Raw genomic sequence first — 17,468 nt, 5'->3', positions numbered from 1 at the left:
TCACTTATTCGGTCACTTACCAAATCAAATATCCACTACGTGTAGAGAGTACTGTGCTGAAAACCGCACAGGACACGGAGACGTACCCCCATTCGCAGGGAGGTTAGATACCAGAGAGGGAGACAAGATGTAGATTACCTTACGGCAGTTCCGCACCTGTCTTGTTAAACTGTTTAAAGCTTCAGGGGAGAGAAGGGATCCAGAAATCGCTTGGATTCTCAGTGAAGTCTTCGCAGAGACGGAGGTGCAAAATAGGTGGACTGGAAGAAACAAAAAAATTAACCTCGTGGGTAGATATGAAACGGAGCAGAGGTGCACAGATATTTAGACCCCGTTCTTTCTTGAAACGTCTAGAAAGTGAAACTGAAGCCAAATTACGGAGGGCCTGGAGTGTCAGTCTTAGGAGCCTGGCCGTACGGGGTTGACAGCGGGTGCCACGGACGGCTCGGAAGAGGGCAAGGGCATAACCCAAGAGCCCTGGGAGGTGTAGGAGAGGTCGCAGCGAGGGAGGTAGAAAGGCATGCGATTCTCCGAAGCAGTCACCGTAACCCAGGTGTAAACTCATAAACGGTAGACGCGGAGTAAGGGCGACACAGACGGCAGGGAGGAGTACGAGGGACACTAGAAAGGAAAACGGTCGGGGCTTCACCAGGGATTGGGTGCATTCCTTTCTCCCTCTAACAGAGGTTATCAGTAACCGGGCTAGTCGCTGGGAATCAAGAGTAAGCAAAACAGGCGTGATCTCTTCTTCCTCACGGGCCACGGGGTAAACTTACCTACCTGAAACTGGATGCGAAAGGCGATGACGGCCATAAGCGAGAGGTGTGTGGTGTCACGTGAGCTACGGTAGGGAGACGAGATGAGTTGAGTAGGTAAGGGGACGCTTTCTTGACCAAGTGACACCTGAGAAGACATGAGAAGGGTGAGGCGGCATCAGTCAGCTGCAAACTAAACAGAGGGACACTTCCTGCAGAGGGGCAGCACGGGCAATGCGCCGTTGTAAGTATGCAGGCCTGAGAGGAGGCCACTGTGGGCAGGATGATTGAGAATGAAAGGAAGGAGCTGCAAGACGAGGCCGCAGAGATCACGCTCCACCTTGCTCAGGGGATGCCCTGCCCTGCGGACTAGCACACCCAGAGAGAGAGTACCAGTGCACAGCCAGATGAGAAGCCTGCTCGACGATGCAAGCCAACGCTGCTTCTTTCACCAAGAAAGTCTTGCCTGGTAAACTAAACAGCGTATCCATAGAGCGGACACGTGATTTACATTCTGAAGCAGGCGCCCCGCCTTACGGAACGGCGACGGTTCTCAGGGGGGCCGGGCAGGAGCCGCTCCGCGCGTCTGTCCCAGGGACCCACCCGCCTGCGGGACCTCCGGCTGCCTCGCAGGAAGCTACGACGCCCAGTCCCACGGCTACCTGTGCAGCGAGGTGTACTCCGCGGACGCGTGCCACACACACTTCAAGTGGGAGGGCGGCCTGAGTGGCAAGGCGAGAGGCCGGCCTGCCGCGCAGACCAAGAAGGCGCTCTTCGGCCTGGGCCTAGGTGCTTGCACCGCCCCCCTGGGCCTACCGGGCTCTGAGGGCCCTGCCCTGGACCCCCAGCCCCCCACCCACGCCCTTGGTTCAGTCACAGCAGAGGTGGCCACACCCACACCCTCTGTGACCTCAGCGTTCCACCCTCCTGCAGCCCCGCCCGCCCCCCTCCGCCGGTTGCCCTGGGCTACCGAAGCTGCATCCTGGGGCCAGGGGGTTCCCAGGAGGCCAAGGGAAGACACGATGGCCTTCAATGAGTCGCAGAGGCCTTACGTGGCCTTGTGTGGTTGGGCTCACCTCTTACGTTTCAGTGAACTCTGCGAGAGGACAGGGACCTGCAGCCTCACAGTTGGGCTCCACGGTAAGGTGTGCGGGACAGACCTCAAACTGACCCACGGCATGGAGCAACACCCGCCATCGAGAGGTTTATAAGAGAGCCGCTGCAGCTAGCCCACAGGTCCGAGAAAACTAGATTCTTCTTTATGTAAGTGAGTTTTGGGGAGATTTGTTGCAAAGCATTATCACAGCGAGAGCCGACTAGTACAACATTCTCCAAATCACTGCCATGTCCACGGCTGCCACCGTGCCTACGTGTAAGGCAACTGTGTCCTCGAACTTTGAGAACTCCTGAATGAATTCTCGGTGCCTCTCCAACACAATGTACGTGGCTAAGGTGTCCCCAGATAACTTCACTAACGTACCACCGAGACCGCCCTAAGCTTTCATTAAACGCAATGCAACGCTCTTTCTATTCGTTTTCTGTTTCTACGTAGGTAAAATGCTTTCCGTCAATCTAAAAGGATGGAAAATTGGCACAAAACACTCTGTGCATAGTTGTTTTTCACAAAGGAAAATCACAAACGAAACAGGCATTTCACCGGGTGTAGAGCACTAACGCCCCCTAGTGCCTCTAAATGCCAAGTGAACAGAGGCGCTTAATTAAATATCGAATCCCAGCTCTCTCCGCTTGAGAGGGAGAGCAAGCCATTCTCAAGTGGAGGAGGGATGTTTTCAGCAGCTATCTGCAACATTCTCTGGACCTGGCCACTGTGTAGCTACAAAGAAACGTTTTGTCTGAGGAAACTAACTAAAGAAACTTGGAAGTGGAAAAAGCGAGAAAGAATGAGACAATACCCTTATCTTGGTGACTCATTCACTTATTCGGTCACTTACCAAATCAAATATCCACTACGTGTAGAGAGTACTGTGCTGAAAACCGCACAGGACACGGAGACGTACCCCCATTCGCAGGGAGGTTAGATACCAGAGAGGGAGACAAGATGTAGATTACCTTACGGCAGTTCCGCACCTGTCTTGTTAAACTGTTTACAGCTTCAGGGGAGAGAAGGGATCCAGAAATCGCTTGGATTCTCAGTGAAGTCTTCGCAGAGACGGAGGTGCAAAATAGGTGGACTGGAAGAAACAAAAAAATTAACCTCGGGGGTAGATATGAAACGGAGCAGAGGTGCACAGATATTTAGACCCCGTTCTTTCTTGAAACGTCTAGAAAGTGAAACTGAAGCCAAATTACGGAGGGCCTGGAGTGTCAGTCTTAGGAGCTTGGCCGTACGGGGTTGACAGCGGGTGCCACGGACGGCTCGGAAGAGGGCAAGGGCATAACCCAAGAGCCCTGGGAGGTGTAGGAGAGGTCGCAGCGAGGGAGGTAGAAAGGCATGCGATTCTCCGAAGCAGTCACCGTAACCCAGGTGTAAACTCATAAACGGTAGACGCGGAGTAAGGGCGACACAGACGGCAGGGAGGAGTACGAGGGACACTAGAAAGGAAAACGGTCGGGGCTTCACCAGGGATTGGGTGCATTCCTTTCTCCCTCTAACAGAGGTTATCAGTAACCAGGCTAGTCGCTGGGAATCAAGAGTAAGCAAAACAGGCGTGATCTCTTCTTCCTCACGGGCCACGGGGTAAACTTACCTACCTGAAACTGGATGCGAAAGGCGATGACGGCCATAAGCGAGAGGTGCGTGGTGTCACGTGAGCTACGGTAGGGAGACGAGATGAGTTGAGTAGGTAAGGGGACGCTTTCTTGACCAAGTGACACCTGAGAAGACATGAGAAGGGTGAGGCGGCATCAGTCAGCTGCAAACTAAACAGAGGGACACTTCCTGCAGAGGGGCAGCACGGGCAATGCGCCGTTGTAAGTATGCAGGCCTGAGAGGAGGCCACTGTTGGCAGGATGATTGAGAATGAAAGGAAGGAGCTGCAAGACGAGGCCGCAGAGATCACGCTCCACCCTGCCCAGGGGATGCCCTGCCCTGCGGACTAGCACACCCAGAGAGAGAGTACCAGTGCACAGCCAGATGAGGGGCCTGCTCGAGGATGCAAGCCAACGCTGCTTCTTTCACCAAGAAAGTCTTGCCTGGTAAACTAAACAGCGTATCCATAGAGCGGACACGTGATTTACATTCTGAAGCAGGCGCCCCGCATTACGGAACGGCGACGGTTCTCAGGGGGGCCGGGCAGGAGCCGCTCCGCGCGTCTGTCCCAGGGACCCACCTGCCTGCGGGACCTCCGGCCGCCTCGCAGGAAGCTACGACGCCCAGTCCCACGACTACCTGTGCAGCGAGGTGTACTCCGCGGACGCGTGCCACACCCACTTCAAGTGGCAGGGCGGCCTGAGTGGCAAGGCGAGAGGCCGGCCTGCCGCGCAGACCAAGAAGGCGCTCTTCGGCCTGGGCCTAGGTGCTTGCACCGCCCCCCTGGGCCTACCGGGCTCTGAGGGCCCTGCCCTGGACCCCCAGCCCCCCACCCACGCCCTTGGTTCAGTCACAGCAGAGGTGGCCACACCCACACCCTCTGTGACCTCGGCGTTCCACCCTCCTGCAGCCCCGCCCGCCCCCCTCCGCCGGTTGCCCTGGGCTACCGAAGCTGCATCCTGGGGCCAGGGGGTTCCCAGGAGGCCAAGGGAAGACACGATGGCCTTCAATGAGTCGCAGAGGCCTTACGTGGACTTGTGTGGTTGGGCTCACCTCTTACGTTTCAGTGAACTCTGCGAGAGGACAGGGACCTGCAGCCTCACAGTTGGGCTCCACGGTAAGGTGTGCGGGACAGACCTCAAACTGACCCACGGCATGGAGCAACACCCGCCATCGAGAGGTCTACAAGAGAGCTGCTGCAGCTAGCCCACAGGTCCGAGAAAACTAGATTCTTCTTTATGTAAGTGAGTTTTGGGGAGATTTGTTGCAAAGCATTATCACAGCAAGAGCCGACTAGTACAACATTCTCCAAATCACTGCCATGTCCACGGCTGCCACCGTGCCTACGTGTAAGGCAACTGTGTCCTCGAACTTTGAGAACTCCTGAATGAATTCTCGGTGCCTCTCCAACACAATGTACGTGGCTAAGGTGTCCCCAGATAACTTCACTAACGTACCACCGAGACCGCCCTAAGCTTTCATTAAACGCAATGCGACGCTCTTTCTATTCGTTTTCTGTTTCTACGTAGGTAAAATGCTTTCCGTCAATCTAAAAGGATGGAAAATTGGCACAAAACACTCTGTGCATAGTTGTTTTTCACAAAGGAAAATCACAAACGAAACAGGCATTTCACCGGGTGTAGAGCACTAACGCCCCCTAGTGCCTCTAAATGCCAAGTGAACAGAGGCGCTTAATTAAATATCGAATCCCAGCTCTCTCCGCTTGAGAGGGAGAGCAAGCCATTCTCAAGTGGAGGAGGGATGTTTTCAGCAGCTATCTGCAACATTCTCTGGACCTGGTCACTGTGTAGCTACAAAGAAACCTTTTGTCTGAGGAAACTAACTAAAGAAACTTGGAAGTGGAAAAAGCGAGAAAGAATGAGACAATACCCTTATCTTGGTGACTCATTCACTTATTCGGTCACTTACCAAATCAAATATCCACTACGTGTAGAGAGTACTGTGCTGAAAACCGCACAGGACACGGAGACGTACCCCCATTCGCAGGGAGGTTAGATACCAGAGAGGGAGACAAGATGTAGATTACCTTACGGCAGTTCCGCACCTGTCTTGTTAAACTGTTTACAGCTTCAGGGGAGAGAAGGGATCCAGAAATCGCTTGGATTCTCAGTGAAGTCTTCGCAGAGACGGAGGTGCAAAATAGGTGGACTGGAAGAAACAAAAAAATTAACCTCGTGGGTAGATATGAAACGGAGCAGAGGTGCACAGATATTTAGACCCCGTTCTTTCTTGAAACGTCTAGAAAGTGAAACTGAAGCCAAATTACGGAGGGCCTGGAGTGTCAGTCTTAGGAGCCTGGCCGTACGGGGTTGACAGCGGGTGCCACGGACGGCTCGGAAGAGGGCAAGGGCATAACCCAAGAGCCCTGGGAGGTGTAGGAGAGGTCGCAGCGAGGGAGGTAGAAAGGCATGCGATTCTCCGAAGCAGTCACCGTAACCCAGGTGTAAACTCATAAACGGTAGACGCGGAGTAAGGGCGACACAGACGGCAGGGAGGAGTACGAGGGACACTAGAAAGGAAAACGGTCGGGGCTTCACCAGGGATTGGGTGCATTCCTTTCTCCCTCTAACAGAGGTTATCAGTAACCGGGCTAGTCGCTGGGAATCAAGAGTAAGCAAAACAGGCGTGATCTCTTCTTCCTCACGGGCCACGGGGTAAACTTACCTACCTGAAACTGGATGCGAAAGGCGATGACGGCCATAAGCGAGAGGTGTGTGGTGTCACGTGAGCTACGGTAGGGAGACGAGATGAGTTGAGTAGGTAAGGGGACGCTTTCTTGACCAAGTGACACCTGAGAAGACATGAGAAGGGTGAGGCGGCATCAGTCAGCTGCAAACTAAACAGAGGGACACTTCCTGCAGAGGGGCAGCACGGGCAATGCGCCGTTGTAAGTATGCAGGCCTGAGAGGAGGCCACTGTGGGCAGGATGATTGAGAATGAAAGGAAGGAGCTGCAAGACGAGGCCGCAGAGATCACGCTCCACCTTGCTCAGGGGATGCCCTGCCCTGCGGACTAGCACACCCAGAGAGAGAGTACCAGTGCACAGCCAGATGAGAAGCCTGCTCGACGATGCAAGCCAACGCTGCTTCTTTCACCAAGAAAGTCTTGCCTGGTAAACTAAACAGCGTATCCATAGAGCGGACACGTGATTTACATTCTGAAGCAGGCGCCCCGCCTTACGGAACGGCGACGGTTCTCAGGGGGGCCGGGCAGGAGCCGCTCCGCGCGTCTGTCCCAGGGACCCACCCGCCTGCGGGACCTCCGGCCGCCTCGCAGGAAGCTACGACGCCCAGTCCCACGGCTACCTGTGCAGCGAGGTGTACTCCGCGGACGCGTGCCACACACACTTCAAGTGGGAGGGCGGCCTGAGTGGCAAGGCGAGAGGCCGGCCTGCCGCGCAGACCAAGAAGGCGCTCTTCGGCCTGGGCCTAGGTGCTTGCGCCGCCCCCCTGGGCCTACCGGGCTCTGAGGGCCCTGCCCTGGACCCCCAGCCCCCCACCCACGCCCTTGGTTCAGTCACAGCAGAGGTGGCCACACCCACACCCTCTGTGACCTCAGCGTTCCACCCTCCTGCAGCCCCGCCCGCCCCCCTCCGCCGGTTGCCCTGGGCTACCGAAGCTGCATCCTGGGGCCAGGGGGTTCCCAGGAGGCCAAGGGAAGACACGATGGCCTTCAATGAGTCGCAGAGGCCTTACGTGGCCTTGTGTGGTTGGGCTCACCTCTTACGTTTCAGTGAACTCTGCGAGAGGACAGGGACCTGCAGCCTCACAGTTGGGCTCCACAGTAAGGTGTGCGGGACAGACCTCAAACTGACCCACGGCATGGAGCAACACCCGCCATCGAGAGGTTTATAAGAGAGCCGCTGCAGCTAGCCCACAGGTCCGAGAAAACTAGATTCTTCTTTATGTAAGTGAGTTTTGGGGAGATTTGTTGCAAAGCATTATCACAGCGAGAGCCGACTAGTACAACATTCTCCAAATCACTGCCATGTCCACGGCTGCCACCGTGCCTACGTGTAAGGCAACTGTGTCCTCGAACTTTGAGAACTCCTGAATGAATTCTCGGTGCCTCTCCAACACAATGTACGTGGCTAAGGTGTCCCCAGATAACTTCACTAACGTACCACCGAGACCGCCCTAAGCTTTCATTAAACGCAATGCAACGCTCTTTCTATTCGTTTTCTGTTTCTACGTAGGTAAAATGCTTTCCGTCAATCTAAAAGGATGGAAAATTGGCACAAAACACTCTGTGCATAGTTGTTTTTCACAAAGGAAAATCACAAACGAAACAGGCATTTCACCGGGTGTAGAGCACTAACGCCCCCTAGTGCCTCTAAATGCCAAGTGAACAGAGGCGCTTAATTAAATATCGAATCCCAGCTCTCTCCGCTTGAGAGGGAGAGCAAGCCATTCTCAAGTGGAGGAGGGATGTTTTCAGCAGCTATCTGCAACATTCTCTGGACCTGGCCACTGTGTAGCTACAAAGAAACGTTTTGTCTGAGGAAACTAACTAAAGAAACTTGGAAGTGGAAAAAGCGAGAAAGAATGAGACAATACCCTTATCTTGGTGACTCATTCACTTATTCGGTCACTTACCAAATCAAATATCCACTACGTGTAGAGAGTACTGTGCTGAAAACCGCACAGGACACGGAGACGTACCCCCATTCGCAGGGAGGTTAGATACCAGAGAGGGAGACAAGATGTAGATTACCTTACGGCAGTTCCGCACCTGTCTTGTTAAACTGTTTACAGCTTCAGGGGAGAGAAGGGATCCAGAAATCGCTTGGATTCTCAGTGAAGTCTTCGCAGAGACGGAGGTGCAAAATAGGTGGACTGGAAGAAACAAAAAAATTAACCTCGGGGGTAGATATGAAACGGAGCAGAGGTGCACAGATATTTAGACCCCGTTCTTTCTTGAAACGTCTAGAAAGTGAAACTGAAGCCAAATTACGGAGGGCCTGGAGTGTCAGTCTTAGGAGCTTGGCCGTACGGGGTTGACAGCGGGTGCCACGGACGGCTCGGAAGAGGGCAAGGGCATAACCCAAGAGCCCTGGGAGGTGTAGGAGAGGTCGCAGCGAGGGAGGTAGAAAGGCATGCGATTCTCCGAAGCAGTCACCGTAACCCAGGTGTAAACTCATAAACGGTAGACGCGGAGTAAGGGCGACACAGACGGCAGGGAGGAGTACGAGGGACACTAGAAAGGAAAACGGTCGGGGCTTCACCAGGGATTGGGTGCATTCCTTTCTCCCTCTAACAGAGGTTATCAGTAACCAGGCTAGTCGCTGGGAATCAAGAGTAAGCAAAACAGGCGTGATCTCTTCTTCCTCACGGGCCACGGGGTAAACTTACCTACCTGAAACTGGATGCGAAAGGCGATGACGGCCATAAGCGAGAGGTGCGTGGTGTCACGTGAGCTACGGTAGGGAGACGAGATGAGTTGAGTAGGTAAGGGGACGCTTTCTTGACCAAGTGACACCTGAGAAGACATGAGAAGGGTGAGGCGGCATCAGTCAGCTGCAAACTAAACAGAGGGACACTTCCTGCAGAGGGGCAGCACGGGCAATGCGCCGTTGTAAGTATGCAGGCCTGAGAGGAGGCCACTGTGGGCAGGATGATTGAGAATGAAAGGAAGGAGCTGCAAGACGAGGCCGCAGAGATCACGCTCCACCCTGCCCAGGGGATGCCCTGCCCTGCGGACTAGCACACCCAGAGAGAGAGTACCAGTGCACAGCCAGATGAGGGGCCTGCTCGAGGATGCAAGCCAACGCTGCTTCTTTCACCAAGAAAGTCTTGCCTGGTAAACTAAACAGCGTATCCATAGAGCGGACACGTGATTTACATTCTGAAGCAGGCGCCCCGCATTACGGAACGGCGACGGTTCTCAGGGGGGCCGGGCAGGAGCCGCTCCGCGCGTCTGTCCCAGGGACCCACCTGCCTGCGGGACCTCCGGCCGCCTCGCAGGAAGCTACGACGCCCAGTCCCACGACTACCTGTGCAGCGAGGTGTACTCCGCGGACGCGTGCCACACCCACTTCAAGTGGCAGGGCGGCCTGAGTGGCAAGGCGAGAGGCCGGCCTGCCGCGCAGACCAAGAAGGCGCTCTTCGGCCTGGGCCTAGGTGCTTGCACCGCCCCCCTGGGCCTACCGGGCTCTGAGGGCCCTGCCCTGGACCCCCAGCCCCCCACCCACGCCCTTGGTTCAGTCACAGCAGAGGTGGCCACACCCACACCCTCTGTGACCTCGGCGTTCCACCCTCCTGCAGCCCCGCCCGCCCCCCTCCGCCGGTTGCCCTGGGCTACCGAAGCTGCATCCTGGGGCCAGGGGGTTCCCAGGAGGCCAAGGGAAGACACGATGGCCTTCAATGAGTCGCAGAGGCCTTACGTGGACTTGTGTGGTTGGGCTCACCTCTTACGTTTCAGTGAACTCTGCGAGAGGACAGGGACCTGCAGCCTCACAGTTGGGCTCCACGGTAAGGTGTGCGGGACAGACCTCAAACTGACCCACGGCATGGAGCAACACCCGCCATCGAGAGGTCTACAAGAGAGCTGCTGCAGCTAGCCCACAGGTCCGAGAAAACTAGATTCTTCTTTATGTAAGTGAGTTTTGGGGAGATTTGTTGCAAAGCATTATCACAGCAAGAGCCGACTAGTACAACATTCTCCAAATCACTGCCATGTCCACGGCTGCCACCGTGCCTACGTGTAAGGCAACTGTGTCCTCGAACTTTGAGAACTCCTGAATGAATTCTCGGTGCCTCTCCAACACAATGTACGTGGCTAAGGTGTCCCCAGATAACTTCACTAACGTACCACCGAGACCGCCCTAAGCTTTCATTAAACGCAATGCGACGCTCTTTCTATTCGTTTTCTGTTTCTACGTAGGTAAAATGCTTTCCGTCAATCTAAAAGGATGGAAAATTGGCACAAAACACTCTGTGCATAGTTGTTTTTCACAAAGGAAAATCACAAACGAAACAGGCATTTCACCGGGTGTAGAGCACTAACGCCCCCTAGTGCCTCTAAATGCCAAGTGAACAGAGGCGCTTAATTAAATATCGAATCCCAGCTCTCTCCGCTTGAGAGGGAGAGCAAGCCATTCTCAAGTGGAGGAGGGATGTTTTCAGCAGCTATCTGCAACATTCTCTGGACCTGGTCACTGTGTAGCTACAAAGAAACCTTTTGTCTGAGGAAACTAACTAAAGAAACTTGGAAGTGGAAAAAGCGAGAAAGAATGAGACAATACCCTTATCTTGGTGACTCATTCACTTATTCGGTCACTTACCAAATCAAATATCCACTACGTGTAGAGAGTACTGTGCTGAAAACCGCACAGGACACGGAGACGTACCCCCATTCGCAGGGAGGTTAGATACCAGAGAGGGAGACAAGATGTAGATTACCTTACGGCAGTTCCGCACCTGTCTTGTTAAACTGTTTACAGCTTCAGGGGAGAGAAGGGATCCAGAAATTGCTTGGATTCTCAGTGAAGTCTTCGCAGAGACGGAGGTGCAAAATAGGTGGACTGGAAGAAACAAAAAAATTAACCTCGTGGGTAGATATGAAACGGAGCAGAGGTGCACAGATATTTAGACCCCGTTCTTTCTTGAAACGTCTAGAAAGTGAAACTGAAGCCAAATTACGGAGGGCCTGGAGTGTCAGTCTTAGGAGCCTGGCCGTACGGGGTTGACAGCGGGTGCCACGGACGGCTCGGAAGAGGGCAAGGGCATAACCCAAGAGCCCTGGGAGGTGTAGGAGAGGTCGCAGCGAGGGAGGTAGAAAGGCATGCGATTCTCCGAAGCAGTCACCGTAACCCAGGTGTAAACTCATAAACGGTAGACGCGGAGTAAGGGCGACACAGACGGCAGGGAGGAGTACGAGGGACACTAGAAAGGAAAACGGTCGGGGCTTCACCAGGGATTGGGTGCATTCCTTTCTCCCTCTAACAGAGGTTATCAGTAACCGGGCTAGTCGCTGGGAATCAAGAGTAAGCAAAACAGGCGTGATCTCTTCTTCCTCACGGGCCACGGGGTAAACTTACCTACCTGAAACTGGATGCGAAAGGCGATGACGGCCATAAGCGAGAGGTGTGTGGTGTCACGTGAGCTACGGTAGGGAGACGAGATGAGTTGAGTAGGTAAGGGGACGCTTTCTTGACCAAGTGACACCTGAGAAGACATGAGAAGGGTGAGGCGGCATCAGTCAGCTGCAAACTAAACAGAGGGACACTTCCTGCAGAGGGGCAGCACGGGCAATGCGCCGTTGTAAGTATGCAGGCCTGAGAGGAGGCCACTGTGGGCAGGATGATTGAGAATGAAAGGAAGGAGCTGCAAGACGAGGCCGCAGAGATCACGCTCCAACTTGCTCAGGGGATGCCCTGCCCTGCGGACTAGCACACCCAGAGAGAGAGTACCAGTGCACAGCCAGATGACAAGCCTGCTCGACGATGCAAGCCAACGCTGCTTCTTTCACCAAGAAAGTCTTGCCTGGTAAACTAAACAGCGTATCCATAGAGCGGACACGTGATTTACATTCTGAAGCAGGCGCCCCGCCTTACGGAACGGCGACGGTTCTCAGCGGGGCCGGGCAGGAGCAGCTCCGCGCGTCTGTCCCAGGGACCCACCCGCCTGCGGGACCTCCGGCCGCCTCGCAGGAAGCTACGACGCCCAGTCCCACGGCTACCTGTGCAGCGAGGTGTACTCCGCGGACGCGTGCCACACACACTTCAAGTGGGAGGGCGGCCTGAGTGGCAAGGCGAGAGGCCGGCCTGCCGCGCAGACCAAGAAGGCGCTCTTCGGCCTGGGCCTAGGTGCTTGCACCGCCCCCCTGGGCCTACCGGGCTCTGAGGGCCCTGCCCTGGAACCCCAGCCCCCCACCCACGCCCTTGGTTCAGTCACAGCAGAGGTGGCCACACCCACACCCTCTGTGACCTCAGTGTTCCACCCTCCTGCAGCCCCGCCCGCCCCCCTCCGCCAGTTGCCCTGGGCTACCGAAGCTGCATCCTGGGGCCAGGAGGTTCCCAGGAGGCCAAGGGAAGACACCATGGCCTTCAATGAGTCGCAGAGGCCTTACGTGGCCTTGTGTGGTTGGGCTCACCTCTTACGTTTCAGTGAACTCTGCGAGAGGACAGGGACCTGCAGCCTCACAGTTGGGCTCCACGGTAAGGTGTGCGGGACAGACCTCAAACTGACCCACGGCATGGAGCAACACCCGCCATCGAGAGGTCTACAAGAGAGCCGCTGCAGCTAGCCCACAGGTCCGAGAAAACTAGATTCTTCTTTATGTAAGTGAGTTTTGGGGAGATTTGTTGCAAAGCATTATCACAGCGAGAGCCGACTAGTACAACATTCTCCAAATCACTGCCATGTCCACGGCTGCTACCGTGCCTACGTGTAAGGCAACTGTGTCCTCGAACTTTGAGAACTCCTGAATGAATTCTCGGTGCCTCTCCAACACAATGTACGTGGCTAAGGTGTCCCCAGATAACTTCACTAACGTACCACCGAGACCGCCCTAAGCTTTCATTAAACGCAATGCAACGCTCTTTCTATTCGTTTTCTGTTTCTACGTAGGTAAAATGCTTTCCGTCAATCTAAAAGGATGGAAAATTGGCACAAAACACTCTGTGCATAGTTGTTTTTCACAAAGGAAAATCACAAACGAAACAGGCATTTCACCGGGTGTAGAGCACTAACGCCCCCTAGTGCCTCTAAATGCCAAGTGAACAGAGGCGCTTAATTAAATATCGAATCCCAGCTCTCTCCGCTTGAGAGGGAGAGCAAGCCATTCTCAAGTGGAGGAGGGATGTTTTCAGCAGCTATCTGCAACATTCTCTGGACCTGGCCACTGTGTAGCTACAAAGAAACCTTTTGTCTGAGGAAACTAACTAAAGAAACTTGGAAGTGGAAAAAGCGAGAAAGAATGAGACAATACCCTTATCTTGGTGACTCATTCACTTATTCGGTCACTTACCAAATCAAATATCCACTACGTGTAGAGAGTACTGTGCTGAAAACCGCACAGGACACGGAGACGTACCCCCATTCGCAGGGAGGTTAGATACCAGAGAGGGAGACAAGATGTAGATTACCTTACAGCAGTTCCGCACCTGTCTTGTTAAACTGTTTACAGCTTCAGGGGAGAGAAGGGATCCAGAAATCGCTTGGATTCTCAGTGAAGTCTTCGCAGAGACGGAGGTGCAAAATAGGTGGACTGGAAGAAACAAAAAAATTAACCTCGTGGGTAGATATGAAACGGAGCAGAGGTGCACAGATATTTAGACCCCGTTCTTTCTTGAAACGTCTAGAAAGTGAAACTGAAGCCAAATTACGGAGGGCCTGGAGTGTCAGTCTTAGGAGCTTGGCCGTACGGGGTTGACAGCGGGTGCCACGGACGGCTCGGAAGAGGGCAAGGGCATAACCCAAGAGCCCTGGGAGGTGTAGGAGAGGTCGCAGCGAGGGAGGTAGAAAGGCATGCGATTCTCCGAAGCAGTCACCGTAACCCAGGTGTAAACTCATAAACGGTAGACGCGGAGTAAGGGCGACACAGACGGCAGGGAGGAGTACGAGGGACACTAGAAAGGAAAACGGTCGGGGCTTCACCAGGGATTGGGTGCATTCCTTTCTCCCTCTAACAGAGGTTATCAGTAACCAGGCTAGTCGCTGGGAATCAAGAGTAAGCAAAACAGGCGTGATCTCTTCTTCCTCACGGGCCACGGGGTAAACTTACCTACCTGAAACTGGATGCGAAAGGCGATGACGGCCATAAGCGAGAGGTGCGTGGTGTCACGTGAGCTACGGTAGGGAGACGAGATGAGTTGAGTAGGTAAGGGGACGCTTTCTTGACCAAGTGACACCTGAGAAGACATGAGAAGGGTGAGGCGGCATCAGTCAGCTGCAAACTAAACAGAGGGACACTTCCTGCAGAGGGGCAGCACGGGCAATGCGCCGTTGTAAGTATGCAGGCCTGAGAGGAGGCCACTGTGGGCAGGATGATTGAGAATGAAAGGAAGGAGCTGCAAGACGAGGCCGCAGAGATCACGCTCCACCCTGCCCAGGGGATGCCCTGCCCTGCGGACTAGCACACCCAGAGAGAGAGTACCAGTGCACAGCCAGATGACAAGCCTGCTCGACGATGCAAGCCAACGCTGCTTCTTTCACCAAGAAAGTCTTGCCTGGTAAACTAAACAGCGTATTCATAGAGCGGACACGTGATTTACATTCTGAAGCAGGCGCCCCGCCTTACGGAACGGCGACGGTTCTCAGGGGGGCCGGGCAGGAGCCGCTCCGCGCGTCTGTCCCAGGGACCCACCCGCCTGCGGGACCTCCGGCCGCCTCGCAGGAAGCTACGACGCCCAGTCCCACGGCTACCTGTGCAGCGAGGTGTACTCCGCGGACGCGTGCCACACACACTTCAAGTGGGAGGGCGGCCTGAGTGGCAAGGCGAGAGGCCGGCCTGCCACGCAGACCAAGAAGGCGCTCTTCGGCCTGGGCCTAGGTGCTTGCGCCGCCCCCCTGGGCCTACCGGGCTCTGAGGGCCCTGCCCTGGACCCCCAGCCCCCCACCCACGCCCTTGGTTCAGTCACAGCAGAGGTGGCCACACCCACACCCTCTGTGACCTCCGCGTTCCACCCTCCTGCAGCCCCGCCCGCCCCCCTCCGCCGGTTGCCCTGGGCTACCGAAGCTGCATCCTGGGGCCAGGGGGTTCCCAGGAGGCCAAGGGAAGACACGATGGCCTTCAATGAGTCGCAGAGGCCTTACGTGGCCTTGTGTGGTTGGGCTCACCTCTTACGTTTCAGTGAACTCTGCGAGAGGACAGGGACCTGCAGCCTCACAGTTGGGCTCCACGGTAAGGTGTGCGGGACAGACCTCAAACTGACCCACGGCATGGAGCAACACCCGCCATCGAGAGGTCTACAAGAGAGCCGCTGCAGCTAGCCCACAGGTCCGAGAAAACTAGATTCTTCTTTATGTAAGTGAGTTTTGGGGAGATTTGTTGCAAAGCATTATCACAGCAAGAGCCGACTAGTACAACATTCTCCAAATCACTGCCATGTCCACGGCTGCCACCGTGCCTACGTGTAAGGCAACTGTGTCCTCGAACTTTGAGAACTCCTGAATGAATTCTCGGTGCCTCTCCAACACAATGTACGTGGCTAAGGTGTCCCCAGATAACTTCACTAACGTACCACCGAGACCGCCCTAAGCTTTCATTAAACGCAATGCAACGCTCTTTCTATTCGTTTTCTGTTTCTATGTAGGTAAAATGCTTTCCGTCAATCTAAAAGGATGGAAAATTGGCACAAAACACTCTGTGCATAGGTGTTTTTCACAAAGGAAAATCACAAATGAAACAGGCATTCCACCGGGTGTAGAGCACTAACGCCCCCTAGTGCCTCTAAATGCCAAGTGAACAGAGGCGCTTAATTAAATATCGAATCCCAGCTCTCTCCGCTTGAGAGGGAGAGCAAGCCATTCTCAAGTGGAGGAGGGATGTTTTCAGCAGCTATCTGCAACATTCTCTGGACCTGGCCACTGTGTAGCTACAAAGAAACCTTTTGTTTGAGGAAACTAACTAAAGAAACTTGGAAGTGGAAAAAGCGAGAAAGAATGAGACAATACCCTTATCTTGGTGACTCATTCACTTATTCGGTCACTTACCAAATCAAATATCCACTACGTGTAGAGAGTACTGTGCTGAAAACCGCACAGGACACGGAGACGTACCCCCATTCGCAGGGAGGTTAGATACCAGAGAGGGAGACAAGATGTAGATTACCTTACGGCAGTTCCGCACCTGTCTTGTTAAACTGTTTACAGCTTCAGGGGAGAGAAGGGATCCAGAAATCGCTTGGATTCTCAGTGAAGTCTTCGCAGAGACGGAGGTGCAAAATAGGTGGACTGGAAGAAACAAAAAAATTAACCTCGTGGGTAGATATGAAACGGAGCAGAGGTGCACAGATATTTAGACCCCGTTCTTTCTTGAAACGTCTAGAAAGTGAAACTGAAGCCAAATTACGGAGGGCCTGGAGTGTCAGTCTTGGGAGCTTGGCCGTACGGGGTGGACAGCGGGTGCCACGGACGGCTCGGAAGAGGGCAAGGGCATAACCCAAGAGCCCTGGGAGGTGTAGGAGAGGTCGCAGCGAGGGAGGTAGAAAGGCATGCGATTCTCCGAAGCAGTCACCGTAACCCAGGTGTAAACTCATAAACGGTAGACGCGGAGTAAGGGCGACACAGACGGCAGGGAGGAGTACGAGGGACACTAGAAAGGAAAACGGTCGGGGCTTCACCAGGGATTGGGTGCATTCCTTTCTCCCTCTAACAGAGGTTATCAGTAACCGGGCTAGTCGCTGGGAATCAAGAGTAAGCAAAACAGGCGTGATCTCTTCTTCCTCACGGACCACGGGGTAAACTTACCTACCTGAAATTGGATGCGAAAGGCGATGACGGCCATAAGCGAGAGGTGCGTGGTGTCACGAGAGCTACGATAGGGAGACGAGATGAGTTGAGTAGGTAAGGGGACGCTTTCTTGACCAAGTGACACCTGAGAAGACATGAGAAGGGTGAGGCGGCATCAGTCAGCTGCAAACTAAACAGAGGGACACTTCCTGCAGAGGGGCAGCACAGGCAATGCGCCGTTGTAAGTATGCAGGCCTGAGAGGAGGCCACTGTGGGCAGGATGATTGAGAATGAAAGGAAGGAGCTGCAAGACGAGGCCGCAGAGATCACGCTCCACCCTGCCCAGGGGATGCCCTGCCCTGCGGACTAGCACACCCAGAGAGAGAGTACCAGTGCACAGCCAGATGAGAAGCCTGCTCGACGATGCAAGCCAACGCTGCTTCTTTCACCAAGAAAGTCTTGCCTGGTAAACTAAACAGCGTATCCATATAGCGGACACGTGATTTACATTCTGAAGCAGGCGCCCCGCCTTACGGAACGGCGACGGTTCTCAGGGGGGCCGGGCAGGAGCCGCTCCGCGCGTCTGTC

This window comes from Leucopleurus acutus, assembly GCF_964270905.1.
Source record: "Leucopleurus acutus genome assembly, chromosome: 2".
Lineage (NCBI taxonomy): Eukaryota > Metazoa > Chordata > Mammalia > Artiodactyla > Delphinidae > Leucopleurus > Leucopleurus acutus.
The sequence above is the reverse complement of the archived record's forward strand: the minus strand, read 5'-3'. Positions refer to the sequence as shown.